The sequence below is a fragment of the Pteropus medius genome, unplaced genomic scaffold (assembly GCF_902729225.1).
Source record: "Pteropus medius unplaced genomic scaffold, Ma_sr-lr_union100, whole genome shotgun sequence".
Classification (NCBI taxonomy): Eukaryota; Metazoa; Chordata; class Mammalia; order Chiroptera; family Pteropodidae; genus Pteropus; species Pteropus medius.
Window position 1 is genome coordinate 4200091 of NW_024352149.1, and position 21522 is coordinate 4221612.

General features: G+C 39.7%; 1 protein-coding gene across 5 annotated transcripts in view; it reads right to left on the reverse strand.

Moving 5' to 3' along the window:
• Positions 1–21522, reverse strand: part of STX11 (syntaxin 11) — a 44144-nt gene that overhangs the window by 20667 nt on the left and 1955 nt on the right. The window contains exon 1 of one of the 5 annotated variants that reach the window (XM_039846986.1): positions 14118–14229. The exons of 1 other annotated variant lie outside the window; for it this stretch is intronic. The gene's annotated coding sequence lies outside the window, so the exon portion shown is untranslated. Of the gene's footprint in view, positions 1–12284; positions 13220–13771; positions 13899–14040; positions 14230–21522 lie in introns of those variants that run through there. 3 more of the 5 variants (XM_039846987.1, XM_039846985.1, XM_039846988.1) reach the window with 3 other exon arrangements.

A 21522-nucleotide genomic window follows, 5' to 3' on the forward strand; every position in this document is an offset into this window, starting at 1 on the left:
GGAAAAAAAAAAAGCAGATACAGAATATAAAATCCTAACATGAGATCCAACAGAGAAAGGCAAAGGCATACTAGAATGAAGACAAAGGGAAACTCTGAGACGACAGCTCTGAACTTGAGTAAAAAGACCATCTGTCTAAATTAGGTGAGTATGCCACAGGTGAGATTTCATCAGAAAGATAGATTGTTAAGTATAAGTAAAACTAATCTAACAACAACAACAAACAGACACTTAACTTCCAGGAATGCAAAAAATATTATGTAGTTATGGAAAAGCAATCATAATATAATACATGTCTTGGCTATGTTTAGCGCTTTCATAACCATAAAATATAATTGCTGAATATTCATCTAACTCAAATTATGATATAGTTGTACCGGGAGGATAGGGAGAGAAACAGGAAGGGTGCATGGCTTTGGGGGAGAGAGGTGAAAATGAGCCAAAACATCAACTTCCATATGGAAAAGTCAATAGATAATGGAAAAATCAAGAAAATAATACATAAATAGAAGTGTGTTTATTTAGAGTATGAATACAAATACCAAAAGAATCAGCAAAAATAGTCAAAAGTAAATACCTTTGTGGAGAAATGGAACAGAAAAGAACCAGACTAGGCTTTCGCTTTTTTGTTTTATAGAACTAGTTGAGCCTTTAATTATGTATGCATAAGTCTGATAAAATTAACAACTAAAAAAAAGAAGAGAAAGGAAGGGAAAAGGAGGAGAGGAGAAGAAAGGAAAAGAATAAAGAAAGAGAACAAAAAAGGCTTTCTAAAAACCCAAAACACTAACCAAAAGGGCAACGCTGTGAATTGTGGCTTGGTTACGAGTAACTAGGACTTCTTAGGAACTAACACTCTCTCTCTCTCAATCTCTCTCTCTCTCTCTCTCTCTCTCTCTCTCTCTCTCTCTCTCTCTCTCTCTCTCTAGCCTGCTTACTTTTTTCTCTCTTTCTCACATAAACATCTCTTTGCAGATTCCACTTTAGAATTCACACTAATACACATTTATAAGTAGAATCTGGAGTTCTCCCTAGGGTAGTTTTTCAACTGAGCTAAATCCAAAATGCCCACCAGGGTTTAGAAAAAAAATCTGTAAAAGAAAATGATCTTAAATTAAACCTCAAATAAATGATTAATTTTTTTTGAAAACTGAAAAGAATACAGCACTGGTGATGTAGCCTTAGCAGACATTAACACCTATCATAAAACAAAATTTAAAAGCATGACATTTTTGTGAACATAAAAATTAAAGAAATGGAAATGAATAAAACACTGAGTAATAGACCATTTATACATAAAATGTTAATATATGAAAGAGCTATCAAAAAATAACAAAGGAGGAAAAAATTTAAGCAACTAGGCTAGTATAACTGAACAACAACTTATTTCTATCTAATCCTTAATGTAGATCCCAAAATATGCCTCAGAGACAGCAAAGAATGAAAAATGCAAAATCAATAACAGAAACACTAAAAGAAAATAGACTGAATATCTTGGATAATGGTCACTTTCTTTGAGACTTGCAGAAGAAATCTCAAAGAGGAAGATAATCAAATTTGACTACATAAAATTTGAAATTTCTGAGCAATAAAAAAGAATAACAAATATAAAGAATAAAAGCAAGAGATTGAAAGAAAATATTTGCACAAAACATAATAGATATTACAGAGGTACTTAATATTATGTGAAGAGACAACCCCAATTGATAAGAAATTAACATGACAGCAAATTACTGAGCAAAACATACAGAAAGATAATTCACAGGAGATAAAATATTCTCAATAAAAATATGAAACACTTGTCTGCTATTTAGCAAAAAATACAAATTTAAAATAACATAGCCAAAATGAGGGAGAGAATCAGAACTATCTTTCCATTATTTACTAAATTAAATGGAAAGAATGAAAATTGCTTATTGTGTGTTTACACTGCTATCAGCGGTAGCTATAGGCATCTAGATATCAACAGAAAGGAGAAAATGTCCAAAGCACTCCAAGTTTCAGCAAAGGGCAATTAATGACTTGACAAATTTTCCAATTAAACAACAGCAAAAATATGCTGATTAAATGAGGTTTTTCTCTACCAATTGTTAATCTTTTCAGATAAGTTAACATTACTATAATTTTGATTCATTAAGGAAGAAGCTTCATTCCATAAAGAGTTCTATATTTTCGAAAGGAGAAACTATTTTGTTTCACCACCATAGCCTTTTATTAAAAAACTCAATTCTTAATGAAAGTATAAAAGTTGAACTAATTTACAAGTAAGATAGCATTCAACTGGATTCAGTGGCTAAACTAATTACCTATACTTCAGCAATAAATGAAGTCTGAACTGTACAAAATATAAAGTGTAAGAACAAACGTCCAGAATTATTCCCCTTACCATTCACATATCCTTAAATACAATATTTACAGTAAAAGCAAGACAAAATATTAGAACATAAATTAAGTTATAATTGAAATAAACCAAAGAATATACCAAATTTGGCATGGGAGAAAAGATTTGAGAAAGCATGGCAAATGGTCATCAGAAGAAATCACACTTCAAGCCTGAGTTATAGTTTCACTTGTACTATAATTTTTAACTCCATTTTTGTGGTATCAATGTTGTTTTAAGATGCCAGGTGGTGTGGATGTGTTTTAAGTTGATTTAAATGAGGAAGAGCAGAGCATTCTATACCTCCATCTATAACTAATACATGCTGCTCCATCACGATTTAATCCTTCCTTCCCTTGCAATCAGTCGAATGGATGGTATTCTTAATTAAAGTAGTCATTCATAGGTTAAATATATACATGTTAGCTCTTGGCATATTTGCTTTGTGATGGCAAGTTAAAGAAGAAATAGGTGCTCAGTAGAGAACCAATCTGGTCACTTTCTCAGCCCAAGAACTGCCTCTTAATTCAGATACTATATTTAAGGTTATTTAATGTAACAAATGTAAATAAGTTACAGTAGAAGAGCTGCAGGAGATTCAAAGATTAAGAATCAAGAAATCACAATAGCTTCCCTCAACTAAGCTTATAATTTATGGGGAGAAATAAGCAGGTAGAAGAATAATAAAAGAGTAAGAATTGGCCAGAAAAGGAGAAAAAGGATCCAGTATGAACTTCTCAGCAGGTTCAGGCTACAAGCTGGAGCACAGCGCCGCATCCTCTCTCACTAGGGCCAAGAAAGTGAAGTTGAAAGATAAGAAAGTGCAGACGCTGACCTCTGAGCGAGTGTGCTTCAACCTTGGTCTGTTAAGCACCCTCCTAAGCCAGAACCATCAGATTCTTAAAATCCACTTTTAAAAAGCTGTAATATTAGTTCATGATTTTCGGAGCTTTGAGTTTATTTTCTTTTACTGAATATTATACATTAAAATATTAACAAACTAACTTCTATCAAAGGCACATTGTATGACACACACAGAAATTTCTCTGTTCCTTGCTATTTATTTCACTCGATAAATGAAAAAAGTCATTTTCTCGTTCTCTCTTTGCCAATGCATGTGCTCACAACTGGACACACACATACATACGCACACAAACATGCACGAAGGACTGGTTGGTTTTGAACTAGATTGACCAAAAGACTTTCCTTTGTTAAAAAGAGGTCCCACATCTGGTAACCAAAGCCAGCCCTAGAGCTTCCATTTTTCCATAAATGTTATTTCATGAGAATGGGAAATGTCCTCTGACCTTAGTCTAAGCCTTGCTGCAGGCTCTATGATCTCACACTGTCCAGTGCTTTCTCCTTCTGAACAATCGCCATATTCTGTTAATCACTTGACTGCCTATCGTCTGCTTGACCATAAGCTCCACGTGGTCAGGGTCTGTACTTGTTTGCCATGTACCCCAGAGTGTCCAGCATAGAGGAGAGCCTCAATAAATATTTGTTGAATAACTATGCTTGCCAGAATGATTTCCCTCAATCATTTTTGATGAGGCTGGGTCTCTTGTACACAAAGATGAAAAAGATGGTCCCTACACAAGGTACTCAGAGGCGGAGAGGAAAAATAATGGTAAAAAATGTAATAATAGAGGGATATATGGGAGTACTTTCTGAGCTCCATGGTGGGTGGCAAACTCATTCTGGGTGAAGGAAAGAGCAAGCTTCCTAGAGAAGATGGCGTGTAAGCAGATTCTAAATGGTGTAGTAGGAGTTTGATGAGCAAGAGAAGGAGACGGAACCCAGGCAGAGAGACAGCCTGAGCGAAGGCATAAAGCATCGAAAGCATGGGGACCACAGCAATCTCATGTTGCAAGAGTGAACAAAACATACCAAAATATCCTAGGAGTTTATTAGCTTATTCTTTAAGTGACTAATATTCCTGTAATGACCTGACTTAAAACTGATAAGTTTAAAAGTACTTTTTCTTTTGAAGAAAAAGAATCATTCTCTATTTTGATGAATCAGATTATATACTTTCTTGTCACAGTTCTCTCTCTGTCATCCTATTGGATGGTCAATTAAGGTTTTAAGACAGCACCTCAAAGCTTCATCTAGCGTGAGATTTCTTGATACTTCATTCTCCTATAAAGTTTACTGATTCCTCTAAATTCACTGACTGCCCCCCGCCCCCAATCTACAACTATTCAAAGAATTTGGCCTCTCTCACCTAGCTATCTAAGATGCAGAGAGAACAAGTATTGTTCTGTCTTCTGTTATAGTTTCAGGATTGCAGCAATGCACATCTGGTTTTATTTCTAATTTTCTATCACGTGCCTGGGTATATTGATTAGTAAAAGGCAGAGACATCTCTCTCCAGCAACCTTGGTCAGATGCCAGGCAAAGACTTTCGGCCAGGCCCTCTATACCAGGAATGTGCTATGAAAGACAAGGGATGAATGTCACTGTGTCAGTCCTGCTAGGATTAATGCTGAGGTGTTCCTCTGATGTTCCATGGTTCCCATAGTTTCTTGCTAATTTGAAAAATCCCAAAAGACTTGGTCACCATCAAGGGCAATGGTTCTGAAACTATAGCATGTATCGAAATCATTTGGGAAAAACTTAATTATGGAAATGTGAACCCTGGCAGCCAATATAATTAAGTTAAAAATGCCAGTTCATGGACTTCACTCCTAAAGATTCTGTTCTAGTAGATCCTCAATGTGGGACTGGACTTTGTTTTCTTTGCTGTTGCTGTTCTTATTTTGGGGTGGGGAAGGCAGGGTTAAATGTCCCGGGTAATTCTCATGCTTATAATCTATAGCCTACACATTGAGATTCACTGGACTGGTTTGAGGCCTTTAAAAGGCTGAGGAGTAAGAGAGAAGAGAGGAGGGAGAGAAGAGAGAGAAAATGTAGCCTAATGCCACAAAACTGTTTATGCCATTTAACAGTGTTAAAGTCTAGAATTATAGCAATGACCAGTGTGCATTACACTTTTGTTCTGGGTCTGGACAGCCAAGAGTTGTCAGTCTCTTCTACTCCTCCTCACTACACCGCCCACCCCAGCTCTCCCACTTCTGGCTCTTCTTCTGCTCCTAACCTTCCTAGAATTAAGGCGACTGTCTTCTTGCTGTCTGGTCAGCTAGTCTGAAGCGTTAAGGGCCTTGGACAAAACGCCAGCTTTCTGGCTCCACTCAGGAGGGAGATGGTCTGGGTCAGAAAGACACAAGCAAGCCCGTGCAGAGGTGAATGCTCTCTTCCACCCGAACATTGTGGATGATGTGACACTCAGATCCCCTTTAGGACCAAGGCTGTGTCCTCTATCCTAGAAATGACTCCAGTTTCCTGGGTTCAGAACTTGCTTTCTGTTCCTCCAGTTGCCAGGAATGTCAGCTGCCAGGGTTCACAGTTCCAGGAATTGTCCTTGACGAAGGAAGTTGCTCAACCCAAGATTACGCTTTCTGCCTGGGTGCAGCCCCATTCAATGACTAGTTGATATGAAGGATACAATGACCAGCTCCCTCGCTTCGAAGTGGCAGAACAATTCTGAAGGGCCATCCCAGCTCCAAAAGTCCCTCTGTTGAGGCCACCATTGTATACGCACCACAGTTCAATTTCACCCTCTGTGTAAACCGGCAGACCGTTCCCCTGCTAAGAAGTATGGTTCTCAGAGCACCTCCCGATAAACCTCCTGTACGCAATTTCAGAGTCTATCTAGGGAACTTGACCTAAGTACTTAACGTGCCTCTTTCAGTCAAATACTGACAGTGTAATGTGTACTGGGCTTCTGAAGCTTACTTTTTGAGTAGTATTGGATGGTCACTTAATCTCTCCAAGTGTGTCCTTCTTCATCTATAGAATTCAAATACAGACAATAACAATAATAATAACAACACTTATTATTTCTAACTTGCCAGGCTTATTAAATTAAGAGAATTAAAAGAGAAAATATATGAATTTCTTCGTAAATAATGAAGAGCTATATCATATTGTCAACTAAATAACTATATGTTGGTTTATCATGCATTAACCACGAAAGAGGGAAGGAGGAAGTGTGCTACCTACTGATATACAACTTGGCTTACACGCTGTATCCCAATTTATTTCAAATCAACAGATTTGTGTCTCAAATCAATATACTCATGCACATAATAGAAAATAAAACCAGGAGATAAGATGTGCATTGCTGCAATCTTGAAACTGAAACAGAAGAGAGAACAATACCTATTCACTGTTTTCTATCTGAAGACAGCAACAGACCAATTTCCACTACTCTGTAAAGTCAGAATTCACATTATTACTCAATAAGTTATGCAATGAGTAATGGAATGTCATTTTACATTTTCAAATAGAGAAGAGAGAACAGTTGGGGATACAAAATGGGGAATACTTTTTTAGACAATTCAGTATTTTCTGATTTACCCTGATACTGTACCCAATGAAAAGTAAAAAAAAAAAGTACACAAATTAAGTTGAAAACATTTAATTAGATCAAGAAGGATAACTTCAATTCTAAAACTGTGCTTTATATTTAAATGACCAAGTTCTTAAGCCTTACAAAGAACTTGAGTGAGATACAAAAATAATGTCTGGTATCTACAGACCCGGGAGTAACCAATGAATGACTTACTCTGACGGACGGTTTCCTTATCAGCAGAAGTCACAGAATGGTTAGAACCGGGAGGGCCTTAGACACCTACCAGAGCCCCCAATTCTAGTGGTTCTCTGCTCTCAGGGAAACCACAGTTGAACTGAAGAAGCAAGACAAATCCACATGAAATAGTAACCAAAACTGTTCACTCTCTTGTCAGTCGAGCACTGAATGAATTACAGACAGGAATATAGGAATTCAAACCAAGGGGTCAACATGTGGGCTGGATCATCCCAGAAGGCTTCATGTCAGTCTCAAATAATGGGAAACTATAAATAAATATCTTCATTCCCTGGTAATTGTGAAGAAATGCTGAATGAAACATTTTCTGAGCATGTGGAGAAAACATTTAAGAACTTCAAGTTTTAGACATTTGACCATTTTAGAACTTCAAACTTAAGATGAGTTTGCTCATTCAGTTTAGGTTCAATATGAATTCAGTGCTTATAATCCTTAAATGGTCCAAAGTAGAGGCCTCTGAGGAAAAGATAATTAGACCCTGCTTACTGAACAAAAATCAGAGTATTAATCCAATCCAAGTAGGTTGGACCATAAAACGATGAAAGTAGTGAAGAGTTGGGGCCAGTTTTTTGGAGTGGGTGGACGGGGTTGTTGATCAAAATACCTTTATCAGAATAAAAGGAATCTTCCTGGCTGCTGCAAACAGAAAGTAAGACCTGAACCCAGGAAACTGGAGCCATTTTGCCCAGCCCAAATCAAGAGGACCGGAGACACAGCAGGCCAGCTTCACTTAATAAGGTTCTACAAGTTAAAGGCAGGAGGGGGAAGACAAGAACCTGCTCCAGGGTGAAACTAGAACAAAACAGGCCCCAGAAAGCAGATCACAAGCCAGGAGTGTAAGATCTGGAGTTGTTACAAACCTGCCTGCCTTTGTTAGTGTTTCTTCCACCACTGGACCATGCTCTGTAGATTAACATCCCCACCGGAAGGATATCACAGGTCTTAGCAACAAAACTTTGAGTGCATCTAAGAAACACATAGCACTCAATGTCCAGTGATTGGGATGTGAGATAACCAAGGCAGCTATAAGGACATGGTTATTGAAGCTCTGGAAACCTTTAGTCACTGTTAATCTCTGCTAAAATGTTTAAAATTCCCAGGAGAAGATTTCTAATTATTGTAGGCTTATTCCTAGATCAACCAGGTATGTGCAGCACGATAGGGCCTCTGGGCACCCATGTTATGTACTGGGCTATTCCTGGATGAAGGAGAATTGTTGGGATCGAGACAATGACTCCATTTTGAGTTTACCAGTGTCTGAGACTTCATTCATTCACTCATTCATTCATTCGTTCATGGAGACGGCATATCATAGCAGTGTGGTTCAGGTGGCAAGCTCTAGAACCAAATGCTTGGGATCAATTCCTGGCTCTATCTATTACTAACATTGTATTTTCTTCACCTATCAAAAGCAGTTATAGTACCTATCTCACAGGATTGCAGTGAGTAGTAAAAGACTGAACCTAGAATAGTGCCTGGAAATAATAAGTACCCAATAAATTTTAGCTATTATTATTATTCATTCAAAAATTTTTAATGAAAACTGATTATGCCTCAAGCACAGTATGAGGTCTTCCTTATCCTTTAGCACAAACCTACCCTTCAACTGCATTCCTAACCTAGTCACCAAGTAGGAATGTGAGAGTCATCCTAAACTCCTTCCTCTCCCTCACTGGCTACTTCTAGAGAGGGCCAGGTTGCACCTATTAAACATCTGTCAGCTCCCTCCCTCCTTTCTATTCCTCGCTATCACTGCCTGACTCAAGCCTTCTTTCATTTCTCTAACATTACAGTAATCTCCTCTGTGCCTCCCTAGGTATTTTATTATTTTTGTGTATCTTAACTCATCTATTCTCCATCTTGATTCTATATTGTCTTTTTAAAACACATAGCTGAGAATATCATTCACTTGCTTAAAGTCCTGTATAAGATAAACTAACCGCTCCTTCTGGGCACACAGGCCTTTGTGATCTGGCCCAGCCTGTCTCTCCAGCCCATTCCCCAGCCCTTGCCCTGTACCCACACTAAACAGGCTGGGGTTCCCTGACTGTACGATGCTGATCCTGCTGCTGGGCCACCTATCACTCCATCTGCCTGACAACTCCTCTTCTTACACTAATGTTAATTATCTAACCAATAAATACTTCCTAACGATTATCATGAGTAAAGCCTGTGACAAGTTCAGGGAGCACAATGATGAACACACTCAATCTTTTCTTTCCCATAGGAAAAGTAACTTTGAGGCTCTCGTGAGAGAAATGAAGTATGGAAATTCAGGTAAAGTTGTATCGGATTTTGCACTGTTTCCCTCACTAGTTGGATATCTTATGAAAGTAAAGGAATTGAATATATTTTGGCATCAAGTCCAAAAGCCCTCAGCAGATTTCAATCTCAACAGTAAACTGTGACACAGTAGATCTACTCATTTTGGCTCATACAGCTATAATGTGTTAGAAAAGATTGATTTGAACTATAAAAAAAAAATGATCAGAAAGTTGCTTCAATATGGTGCTATAAAGTTACAAGCTATTAATTAGTCACTACTTTTTAAAAGATGAGTAACTAGAAGTTCCTGTGATTGTCTAGGGGTAATAACAGGTTGGGTTTATTTTTACATGATTTTTAAATAACATGAAGTATGGTCAATTCAAACAACTTTAAAAATCATGCCTTCCTAAAATATCTTAACATAATAAAGGCCATATATGACAAACCCTCAGCCAACATTATACTTAATGATGAAAAGCTAAAAACCTTCCCTCTAAGATCAGGGAAAAGGCAAGGCTGTCTACTATCACCAGTTATTCAATATAACATTGGAGGTCCTAGTGAGTGCAATCAGACAAGAGAAAGATATAAAAGTCATCCAAATAGGAAATGAAGAAGTCAAACTCACTATTTGTGGATGACATGATTCTCTATATAGAAAATCCTAAAGACTTCACAAGAACACTACTAGAAATAATAAGCAAATACAGTAAAATCTCTGGCTACAAAATCAATGTTTAAAAGTCCTTAACTTTCTTATAGTCTAATAATGAAGTGTCAGAAAAAAAAGTGGAAAAAATAATTCCTTTTGCAATCACAACAAAAAGAAAAAAATACCTAGGAATAAATTTAATGAAACAAGTGAAGGACCTAAAGAAATCAAAGGAGATACAAAGAAATGGAAAGATATTTTGTGTTCTTGGATTGGAAGAATCAACATAGTTAAAATGACCATATTACCTAAAGCATTATACAGATTTAATGCAATCCCCATCAAAATCTCATCAGCATTTTTTAAAGAAATGGAACAAAAAAATCATCAGATTTATATGGAAGCACAAAAGACCGCAAATTGCCAAAGCCATCCTGAGAACAAAGAACGAAGCTGGAGGCATCACTCTGCCTGACTTCAAATTATACTACAAAGAGACAGGAATCAAAACGGCATGGTACTGGCAGCAAAACAGACACACGGACCAGTGGAACAGAATCGAGAATCCAGAAGTAAACCAATATTTATATGGGCAAAGAATTTCCGACAAAAGCCCCAAAAACATACAGTGGAGAAAGGAAAACTTCTTTAATAAATGGTGCTGGGAAAACTGGAAAGCCACCTACAAAAGAATGAAACTAGACTGTTGTCTATCACCACACACCAAAATTAACTCAAAATCGATTAAGGACTAGAATATAAGACCCAAAACAATAAAATGCGTAGAAGAAAACAGGAACTAAACTCAAGGATTTTGGACTTAAAGAGGATTTTGTAAATTTGACCTCAAAAGCAAGGGAAGTAAAAGCTAAAATAAATGATTGGGACTACGTCAAACTAAAAAGCGTCTGCTCAGCAAAAGAAATCGTCAACAAGGAAAAGAGAGAACCATTGAATGGGAAAATATATCTGCAAGCAATGCCTCTGATAAGGGCCTAATATCCAAAATATACAAAGAACTCATACAACTCAATAACAACAAAAAAACAAATGATCCAATCAAAAAATGGGCAATGGACCTGAACAGATACGTCTCCCTAGAGGACATACAAATGGCCAACAAATGTATGAAAAGATATTCAACATTGCTAGCTATTAGGCAAATGAAAAACAAAACCATAATGATATACCATCTCACACCTGTTAGAATAGCTGTAATCAACAAAACACGTAATAACAAATGTTAGAATGGTGGCACTGCATATTGGTACAGCCACTATGGAAAACAGTACGGAAGTCCCTCAAAAAACTAAGAATTGATCTACCACATGATCCAGCGATCCTTCTACTGAGTTTTTACCCCAAAGACTTGAAAACCATATCCAAAAAGATATTTGCACACCGATGTTCATAGCAGCATTATTCACAGTGGCCAGGACATGGAAGCAACCAAAGTGTACTACGATAGATGATTGGCTAAAGAAACTGTGGTACATATGTACAATAGAATAGTACTCAGCCATAAGAAGAGATGAAATACTGCCATTTACAACAACATGGATGGTTGTCATAATCATGCAAAGCGAAATAAACCAGACAGAAAAAATTGAAAACCACATGATATCACTTATATGTGGGTTATAAACCTAAAAGTAACAAATGAACAGGACAAACAAACAGAGACTCAGGGTCATGGACTATAGACTAGTGGTTACCAGAGGGTAGGGCAGGAGGGGGGGAGGTAGACAGGGTAAAGGAGATCAAATATAGGGGGATAGGGGAAGGATGAAGTGGGTAAAGGGGATCAAATATATGGTAGCTGAAGGAAACTAGACTTTGGGTGGTAAACACACAATACAATATACATGTCAAATGATAATGTACACCTGAAAATTACATAATTGTATTAACCAATGTTACTCCAATAAACTTAAAAAAATCTTGCCTTCCTAATTCATATATTTTTTACATCACTTATTGAATGAAGCACTTATTGCATAAGCACAGGCTGCCTACAAAGACAAGTAGAGGATTAAACTCAAAACCTTCCTCATTCTTCCAGCAACGCCGACACAATTCATTCAAAATCCCAGATCTGCAGAATGTCAGTCACATTGAGATAGAAGCCCTGCTCTGGGCAAAGATTTGTAATAATGCTCAACTCCTACTGGATTTTCCAGTAGATTTTCGGTCTTCCACACCAGTTTTTAGGACCCTTGCGGGCAGGATCCTGTCATATTCATGGTTGGACAAACAGGTCACTGAGGAATCTGGCATAGAGAAGGTGCCTGATAATTGTATGCTGGACTGACCTTGGCTCAGCTCAGCTCCAACAGAGATGCTGTTGCCCTTCTCTGTCTCTGTGAGGAGATAATGTACAGTTCCTTCCTAAGAACTACTGCCCAGCTGCAATGGGGCCTATCAGCTTAAACATTTACATTTCTCAGCTCCAACTGATATCCACCTTCTTCATTAATTTTCATGTGGCTTAAGCACTAATTTACTAAAGACAAACCAACTGAAACATTCTGATTCAGGGCGTGACACACAATCACTCTGGAAAATGACATATTTCTACCATACCATACCAGTGAAAGTAAGAACAAAAAGCAGTTATTGAATAATGAAATTTTTTTCTCGGGCAAAGCATGTGATTTTAATGGTTATCTGACATCGGCCTAGTAACCCTAGCTAGCATGTTGTACCATCAGGTGCTTTAGGAAACTGAAAACTTGAACTGTTACTTCCTATACCAGTTGCCCCAGTTTAGCAGTGTAGCCATTTCGCATTAGTCTTATTTTAAATAGCCAGAGCAAAACCTCACTTTTGAAAAGTTCATTAACAAAGTCTCACCATGAAGAGAGCAGCCCTGTGACTCATTTTTGGATACTCGTGTGGAAATAACAACTCCTCCCTTTGCTGACAAACGGCTTAAACAAGTGCGTGAGAACCACAGGAAGTAATAATACAGATCTCAGCTGGTGTCAGCGGAGTCTAGAATTCCCTCTCGCTGACAGTATGGTTCTCATAAGCGCTGCCACTTTTTCCTGTCTTCGTTCTAAAAAGAGTCTCATGTGGGCTTGGAAGGAGCTGTTTCAAGGCTGTATCAACGTCTCCGTATTTCCTGGCTCCTGAGTCATACTGCCAAGTCAAGAAGTACCCATTCTGGTATTTTTGAGAAAGTGCAACCTAATAGGTAGTGAAGAGGTGGTCAAACCGAAGTAATGCCCAACTAATTAAAAAAACAAACAAACACACACAAAACACACCCCCCCCCCAAATTCCAGCCTTTTGACTTAAAGCAAAAGTAGTCTTCGGCGTATACTTCAGGGAATCCTATCAACAGGTATCTCTGAAATAATTTTAAAAGCCTTAAATGTACAGTTCCTTGCCTACCAGGAGACAGAAAGAAAAGGAAAAGAAAAGAAAAGAAAAGAAAAGAAAAGAAAAGAAAAGAAAGAAAAAGAAAGAAAGAAAGAAAGAAAAAGAAAGAAAGAAAGAAAGAAAAAAAGAAGAAAGAAAGAAGAAAGAAAGAAGAAGAAGAAAGAAAGAAAGAAAGAAAGAAAGAAAAAAGAAAAATAAACATAACCACTCCTCTCCATATGAGAGACCCCATGCCGTGTTCCCTGACATGCCAGACACGAAATCCCACCGGAGGCATCCCTCCGGTCCCGGAGCAGCCAGCCCCCCACCCCAGGGCGCCTCTGCTTGCAGCTCTCCGCGTACAGCCACGCGGGACGTGTCCTCGCTTCTGGGGCAGTTAGGGAGAGAAAAAGAGGCGCAAGGAGAAAAAACGAACCAGGAACCAGCCGGAGCGTGCGAACCGAGAAGCCCTGCCGCGCGCGGGCGCCTGTCCCGCGCTGCGCTCGCTCGGTCGTGGGAAGGAAGCCCGCGGCGCGACTCCCCGCGCGTCGGGCAGCAACTCCGCCGCCACCCCAGCTCCGCGCTGCCGGCCCAGCCCCTCGGCGTCGGCAGCGCCCACAGCTGGGGATCTGGCCCCGCCCCGGACAGACAGCGCCGCGTCCTCACGCGCGTCCCCGCCGGGTCAGGTGTCTGTGCGCTACTGACCTTGGGAAGCGGTGGGTGGATGCTGCCCCCAGGTACGATACAACCTCCTCCCCACCTCCCTGTTTCGCGCCCCTCACCCGGAGGCGCTGGACTTTCCCCGGGAATCCCCGCTGCGCTGGTGACGTTGGCCGCCGGGTGAGTTTCCCGCAGCGGGGACTCTAGCAGGCGGGTCTGAGTGTGGGCGTGATGACCAGGGCAGCGGCTGGCCCTGCAGCTGCGGCTGCCCGAGGCTGAGGTCACCCCGAGGCTGAGCACTGCCTTCCCAGAACCCACCCGGACTCACTCCCCTCAGCTGGGCCTAACGCTAGCAGGGTTCATTCATTCATTCAACACCAGTCAAGGGTCCACCAAGTGCTGAGAATGCAACCGTGGTCAAAAATACCGTAAGACCCTGCCCTCGAGGACCTGGCATTCCAGCGGGGAAAGATAAAGTGTGTATTATGCGTGAACTTTATTTTATGGTATCTTGCAAAATAAGGCTGAAGCTTAAGTTAGGAAGTGTTCAAAAAAAGAATAAAAGCACCACACTGATGGAGAATGTCAAGGAAACGCAGGCTCCAACTGAAGAGCTCCCCATAGTTAAAACTGGAACAATTTGAGCTCCGAAATAAATAAAGTAGTATTGGATTATCACCCAAAGTAAAGAAATCCACGAGTCCATAATGATATAAATAAATGGTTGAATAAATAAATAAATGGTGTAGAAGAGATAAATCGCCCCTGCAGAAGAATTTCTAATAATTTATGTGGGTACTCCACCCTCAAAGAGGAGAAGAACTTTCCACTCCTTAAGTATGGGCTGCTCATAGTGACTTTCTCCCCCAAAATACAGTATGGAATGGGGGGAAAGAGTAACTTTAAAGGGAGACACTTGAAAAACACTACCTCAGCCAGGTGATCGAGGTCAACATTAACAGTCATGAATATATTGATAGTATGCATTTGACATGATGTGGTGAAAATGACACTTAACCTCTGTGGTCTTCCTCTCCCAAACTGATAACCCCAGTCTTGAGAAAAACATTAGAAAAAGTTCAATAGTGGGACAGTCTACAAAACACCTGACCAAAATTCCTCAAAGCTGTCACTATCATCAAAAACAAAGGAAATCTGAAAAACATCCAGAGCCTACAGGAGCCTAATGAGAATGACAATTAAATGTAATGTGGTATTTTGGATGGGGTCCTGGGACAGAAGAATGCCATTAGGTAAAAACTAAGGAAATCTAGTATAGACTAGCACTAAAGTATCAAATTGGTTCATGAGTTGTGATGATACACCATACTAATGTAAAATGGTAATAATAGAGAAAATGGGAACAGAGTTTATACTGTCTTTGCAATTTTTATGTAAATATAAGATCATTCCCCCCAAAAAGTTTATTTTAAAAATAAAGCAAAATAAAAAGGATGGGTGGGGTTATAATAAACTAATATATATATGTGTGTGTGTGTATATGGCAAAAGCATCTAAGATAAGAAAACATCTGAGGAGGAAACAACGTGGATATTGGAGTTAAGGCTCTTTCAAGCTGGAGGGATCTGCAGATGAATGCTCCGAGGTAAGAGCATGCTTGGCTTCTTAGAGTAATAGCAGTGTGGGCGGAACAGAATGAGTGGGGGAAGAGTGACAGGTGGTAGGGTGAGGGGTCGGGAACAGAATATGTGGGGCCTTGGTGGTCACGATAGCTTGAAATTTTTACTTTGATCGAGAAGGGAAGACATTAAAGAATTTTTAGCAGAGGAGTGACATGTGGGGTTTTTTTTGTCTTGTTTCTTAGTCCACTGTTGTGTTGAGGATAGAGTAGGGCACAAGGATGGAAGCCGGCCAACCAGTTAGGAAGCTGTGATGGTTAACTTTATGTGTCAACTTGACTAGACCACAGATGCTATTTCATACTTTCTCCTCTGGTGCTCTGGTAATTTGGTAAACATTATTTTGGATGTGTCTTGATGAGATTAAATTTGGATCTGTAGACTGAGTAAAGGAAACTGCCCTGCCTGATATGGGTGGGCCTCATCAACCTGGCGAAAGCCTAAATAGAACAAAAAACAGGGTAGGGGAGAATTTTTTCTCTCGGCCTGTCTTTAATCTCCGTCATCAGTTTTCTCCTGCCTTCAATTTCCCTCCAAACTGGAACTTACACCATTTGCTCTCCTGCATCTCAGGCTTTCAGACTCAGGCTAACTTAGATCACCAACATTCCTGGGGCTCCAGCTTGACAACTACAGATCTTAGGACTTCTCAACCTCCATAGTCACATGAGCCAATTCCTTATAATGAATCTCTCTCTCTCTCTCTCTGTCTCTATCCAAATCTATCAACCAATGGATAGATAGTGATGTCTGTCATTGGTTCTTTTCTCTAAAGACCCCTGACTGATGCAAAGACAGAGCAGTGGAGCTGGTGAGCAGTGGGCAGGTTCTGGATGCGGTCACAGGGAGAGGCCGACAACTCTGAGTCATGGGATGTAGGGTGTGAGAGAGAAAAAGGAATCAAGGATAAGTCAAAGTTTTTACTTGGAGTAACTAGAAGAAAAGAGGTTCCTTCTGCTGAGATCAGGAAGACTGCCTGTGAAGCAAGTTTGGGGGTGAGGGAGGGGCAGGGAGGATTGATGGTGATTAAAAGTTCTGTTTTAGACATTGTAAGTTTGGAGTTGTCAAGTTGTCAAAAAGGCAGCTGGATAGATGAGTCTGGGATGGTGACATCAATTTGGAAGTCTTCCACATATACATGGTTCGTTGACAAGGTCTAGACCAACCTGGGTTCTCTGCAATTGATCTGCCCACCTTCAACTATAAATATACATATAGAATTCAGATTTCTGAAATCCTAGTCCTGGGGCCCTTCAAAAAAGCTCAGAGATCACGAAGATGAAGAATCAAGAAAGGAGAATGAGATAGGAGGTAAATTAACAAAGAATGGTGTTCCAGAAGGCAAATGAAAAGGTTTCAAGAATGATCAACTTTGTCAAGTGCTTCTAAAAGGGATAAAATTAGTACTGAAAACTGAGCAACGGTCTTGGCCAGATAGAGGCCAATGGAACACCTCATAAGGAGAGTATTGGTGATGTGTGGTGATCTTTGGAGTGGGTCCAGAGAAAATAAGAAGAGAGTAAATAGAGATAGAATAATGGGGCCATAGCTGGAAGGAAATGTATCGTAAAAGGAGAGATTTCTTTTTTTTAATTAGAAGATGTATATATGTTTGTATGGTCATGAGAATAGCCCAAAGGGAAAGAAAAAGGGATGATGGAAAGAAAAGGTGAGAAAAGAGATAATGGCTAGAGTGATATTCTTGAGTAGATGAGCAGGGATGGGATCCAATGCACAAATGGAACGTTGGGGTAAATAGAAGATAGACTCCTTCCATTAACAGGAAGGGAGGCAGAATGTGTGGGCACAGATGCTGGTGAATGTGCAGGCAGGAACGAGACTTATCAGTGAAGAAGCGAAGTCACCAACTGAGAGTGAGGAATAGACAGGAAAATTGAGAAGAGAGGAGAAAGTATGAAATAGCATCTGGGGACAGTGAGAGATTAAATGGACTTTGAAAAGGTAGCCGAATTGTTGGGTAGTACTAAGGGTTCATTTGAAGTCAGAGATCGTGAATAAAAAGGGCAGCCAGTCAATATAGTTTTGTGTCCTTATCAGCTTCCTTTGCCTATGTGGGTGCAAGTAAAACTAGGCCGAGGTGCAGATATAACCAGAACGTGGAGTTGCCAGGTGTATATGCTGGAGGAGAAAGCGACAGGGTATTTAGAGTCTGTGCAACGGAATGATTATAATGAAAGACCATGGCATCTAAACCAAGTAAGGAAAGAAGAGAGGATGTGAATGATGGCGATGAGGCCAAGTAAAAGGTGTTAGGTCAATGGATTGGAGGTTCCAGGGCACCAAGAAACTGCTGCAGTTGAGGGGTTAGAGACATTCAGTTGAAAAAATGAAAGTTGGTTATCAGAGAATGGAATCTTAGAGACTTGCATTATGAATGGATGCAGATATTGATAATGACAAGGTCTAGACCAACCTGGGTTCTGTGCAATTGATCTGCCCACCTTCAACTAGACTCCCAGGTAGGTCTTCTGTGTTTCATACATTTTTCTGGAGAGGTTGCCTCTCACCTCCAGTATGGATTTTTTGAGCCATGAGGACTTATGAGGAATTTCGGGTAAAGCCCAGATAAAGCAGGGCAAGCAGTTGGAAATGGGCATGGCTGACACATAAAGGCTGTCACCTGTATATACTATCTTGTATACTACTGCCATCCAGATGTGAAGAGCTCATAAACCCATTGAATCTCAGGGTTGGAAGATCATCTAGCCTAGCCACACCCTCTGGTGCAACAACACTCCCATAGCCTTCAGCTAAATAATCATTTTATATCTGCACACAGGGCAGTAATCACCAAAGAGCATTTCTCTTTTCCATGCTAGTTTGCAAACTCCTCGAGGATGTATGTTTAACATATCTTTTTTATATTGTGATAAAATATATGCGACATAAGATTTACCATTGAAACCATTTTAAAGTGTACAGTTCAGTTGCATTAAGTACATTTGCGTTGCTGTGCAAACATCACCGTCATTTCCAGAACTTTTTCATCTTCCCTAACTTATAGCTCTGTACCCATTAAACACTAGCTCTCCATCTTCCCTTTCTCCAGCCCCTGACAACCACCATTCTGCTTTCTGTCTTTATGAATTTGACCACTCTAGATACCTCGTACAAGTGGAATCATGTAGTGTTTGTGTTTTTGTTACTGGCTTATTTCGCTCAGCATAATGTCCTCATAGTTCATCCATGTTGTAGCATGTGTCAGAATCTCCTTCCTTTTTAAGGCTGAATAATACTCCTCTTTCAGTCTCTGTTTTTATTTCTCTAGGGTATATGCCTAGACTTGGATTTGCTGGATCATATTGTAATTCTACATGTAATTTTGTCATTATACTGTTTCCACAGTGGGTGACCATTTTATATTCATGCTAGCAATTTATCCATCTTTTTGCCAACACTTGTTATTTTCATGTAACCTATCATTGATTTCCTCTGTGTTTGACATCCTGCTGGCTACATAATGTTGTTATATGAGGAATTGAGTAGCTGTTATTAACCCTGTCAAAAAGGGCAATGAGGTTAAATGAATCAACTTGTACTCTGCAAGCCCCACCTCACACATCTTGTTCTAGATCTACACTATTACTGTAGCCACATGTGGCTACTTAGATTTAAATTACTCGAAGTTGGACACAATTTTAGTGCAGTTCCTCAGTCTCATTAGTGACATAGCATAGCAGCCACCATAACCATAAAAACTAGTGGTTATTAGTGTCCAAGATGGACAGTCCAGAATGGGACATTTCCGTTATTGCAGACAGTTCTTTGGTTACTGTCTGCAATAATGGAAATGTCCCATTTGGACAGCACTTTCTAGATACTGGTAAGTACTTCTGCTTTGTCTCATAAATCATATTTAGATAAGCTTCTCCACAACTGGACAGCTTCAAATTTGAGACAAAGAGCCTTCTTTTAGGAGGGAGGAAACATGCCACCTAAAAACCCTGTGGCTCATTAGCACATAAATGGCTGCTTTCTGAGTTCTCAAATTTTTATATTTAAATGTTGTATTTATGCTTTCAGCGATTATGTGGTTCTGCTGCTCTTGATGATCACCTTTAAGAAGACAGACTTCTTCCACCGACATCAGCATACCTCGAAAAGGGGGAATCATCTGGCAAAAATTTCACTTTGCCAGCTGTGTTCGAGGCTCCCATTCGACCAGATATTGTGAACTTTGTTCACACCAACTTGTGCAAAAAGAATTTTAGAAGTACGTATCACGGGGGCTTCACATTTGCACCAACCAAAACCTGCTGCCATTGGCATCGCAGGATTAACACAACACAGAAGCGATGTGCCCTCTGCTCTGCCCTGGCTGCCTGGGCCTTAGCAGCACTGCTCATGTTTAAAGGTCATCGTATTGAGGAAGTTTCTGAGCTTCCCTTGGTGGTTGAAGATAAAGTTGAAGGCTATAAGAAGACCACAGAAGCTGTTTTGCCACTTAAACTTAAGGCCTAGAATGATATCAGAAAGGTCCATGCCTTTCAGTGAATGAGAACTGGCAAGGGCCAAATGAGAAACTGTTACCGTATCACCGTATCCACCACAGGGTTCCTTGCATCATCTATAATGAGGATGACGCCATCATCGAAGCCTTCAGAAACATCCCTGTAATTACTCTGCATAAGGTAAGCAAACTCAACATTTTGAAACTTGCTCCTGGTGGGCCATTTCTGCATTTGGACTGAAAGTGCTTTCTGCATTTGGAGGATCTATACGGCACTTGGCGTAAAGCTGCCTCTTTCAAGAGTAACTACGGCCTTCCCATGGACAAGACACTCAATACAGACCTTAGCAGAATCTTGAAAAGCCCAGAGACCCAAGAGCCATCTGAGCACCATGCAAGAAAATTCATCACGGAGCCTTGAAGAAGAATCCACCGAAAAACCTGAGAATCGTGATACAACTAAACTCATGTGCAAAGACCATGTGCTGGAACACCATTCCTCACCAGGCCACAATCACAAGCTCCAGGTGGATAAAGCAGCAGCAGCGCCAGAAGCCAAGATGGGAAGGGGTTCCAGGCACGAAGCCTGCGGTAAGGAAGAAAAGAAAGAAGGCTGCTGGAATTATGAAGCAGAAGAAGCCTTTGGCGGGAAGAAAGACTGCAGCTACCAAGAAAACAGCAACTGAGAAAAAGCCCGCAGGAAAGAAACCACACAGAAGAAAAATCACCTGTTGCATAAACTTAAATTTGTTTATTCCACAAAGGTCAAATCACTTAGAACAGCTAATTTTGAAAAAAAAAAAAAACAAAAACAAAAACGTGATCTAAGAGGCAGTGAGTAATGTGAAGAAAAAAGAACACAGAGTTACTAAACTATTTAAATCCTTCTCTACATTATTCAAAAACACTTATCTACTAAATCATAAGTTTTAAAAAATATTCTCAGATTTACAGTGGAGATGATGTCTATTCCACTTACTACTTTTTACCCAAACCCTGGCACAATACCTAGGACATTGGGGAATATCAATAAATGTTTGTTGAATGACGAGTAAATAAATGACCAAAGTAGGCACTGAGCTGAACTTGGGGAAGCTCAAGGCACTGAGACAGCATTTTTAGAGAGTGGCACCCAGGCATAACGAGATAGAGCACTGATACGGTTTTAAAAGATTTTTCATTTTTTACCAAACATGTATTTTAAGCTGTGCTTCTTTCTCCCATTGTTCCAACAGTAGCTTAAAACTTAATTCCTACCAGGATCTTGTCAAGTGCATGTTTATAAAGCTTCAACTCTGTTTTATAGACACTTATCACCAATGATTATAATAACAAGACAAAATAAGTTTTTAGATTTTTATACTGTCAGCACGTGTGCAGATATCTTCTGTTTGCCCCGTCAGATAGACTTTCTAC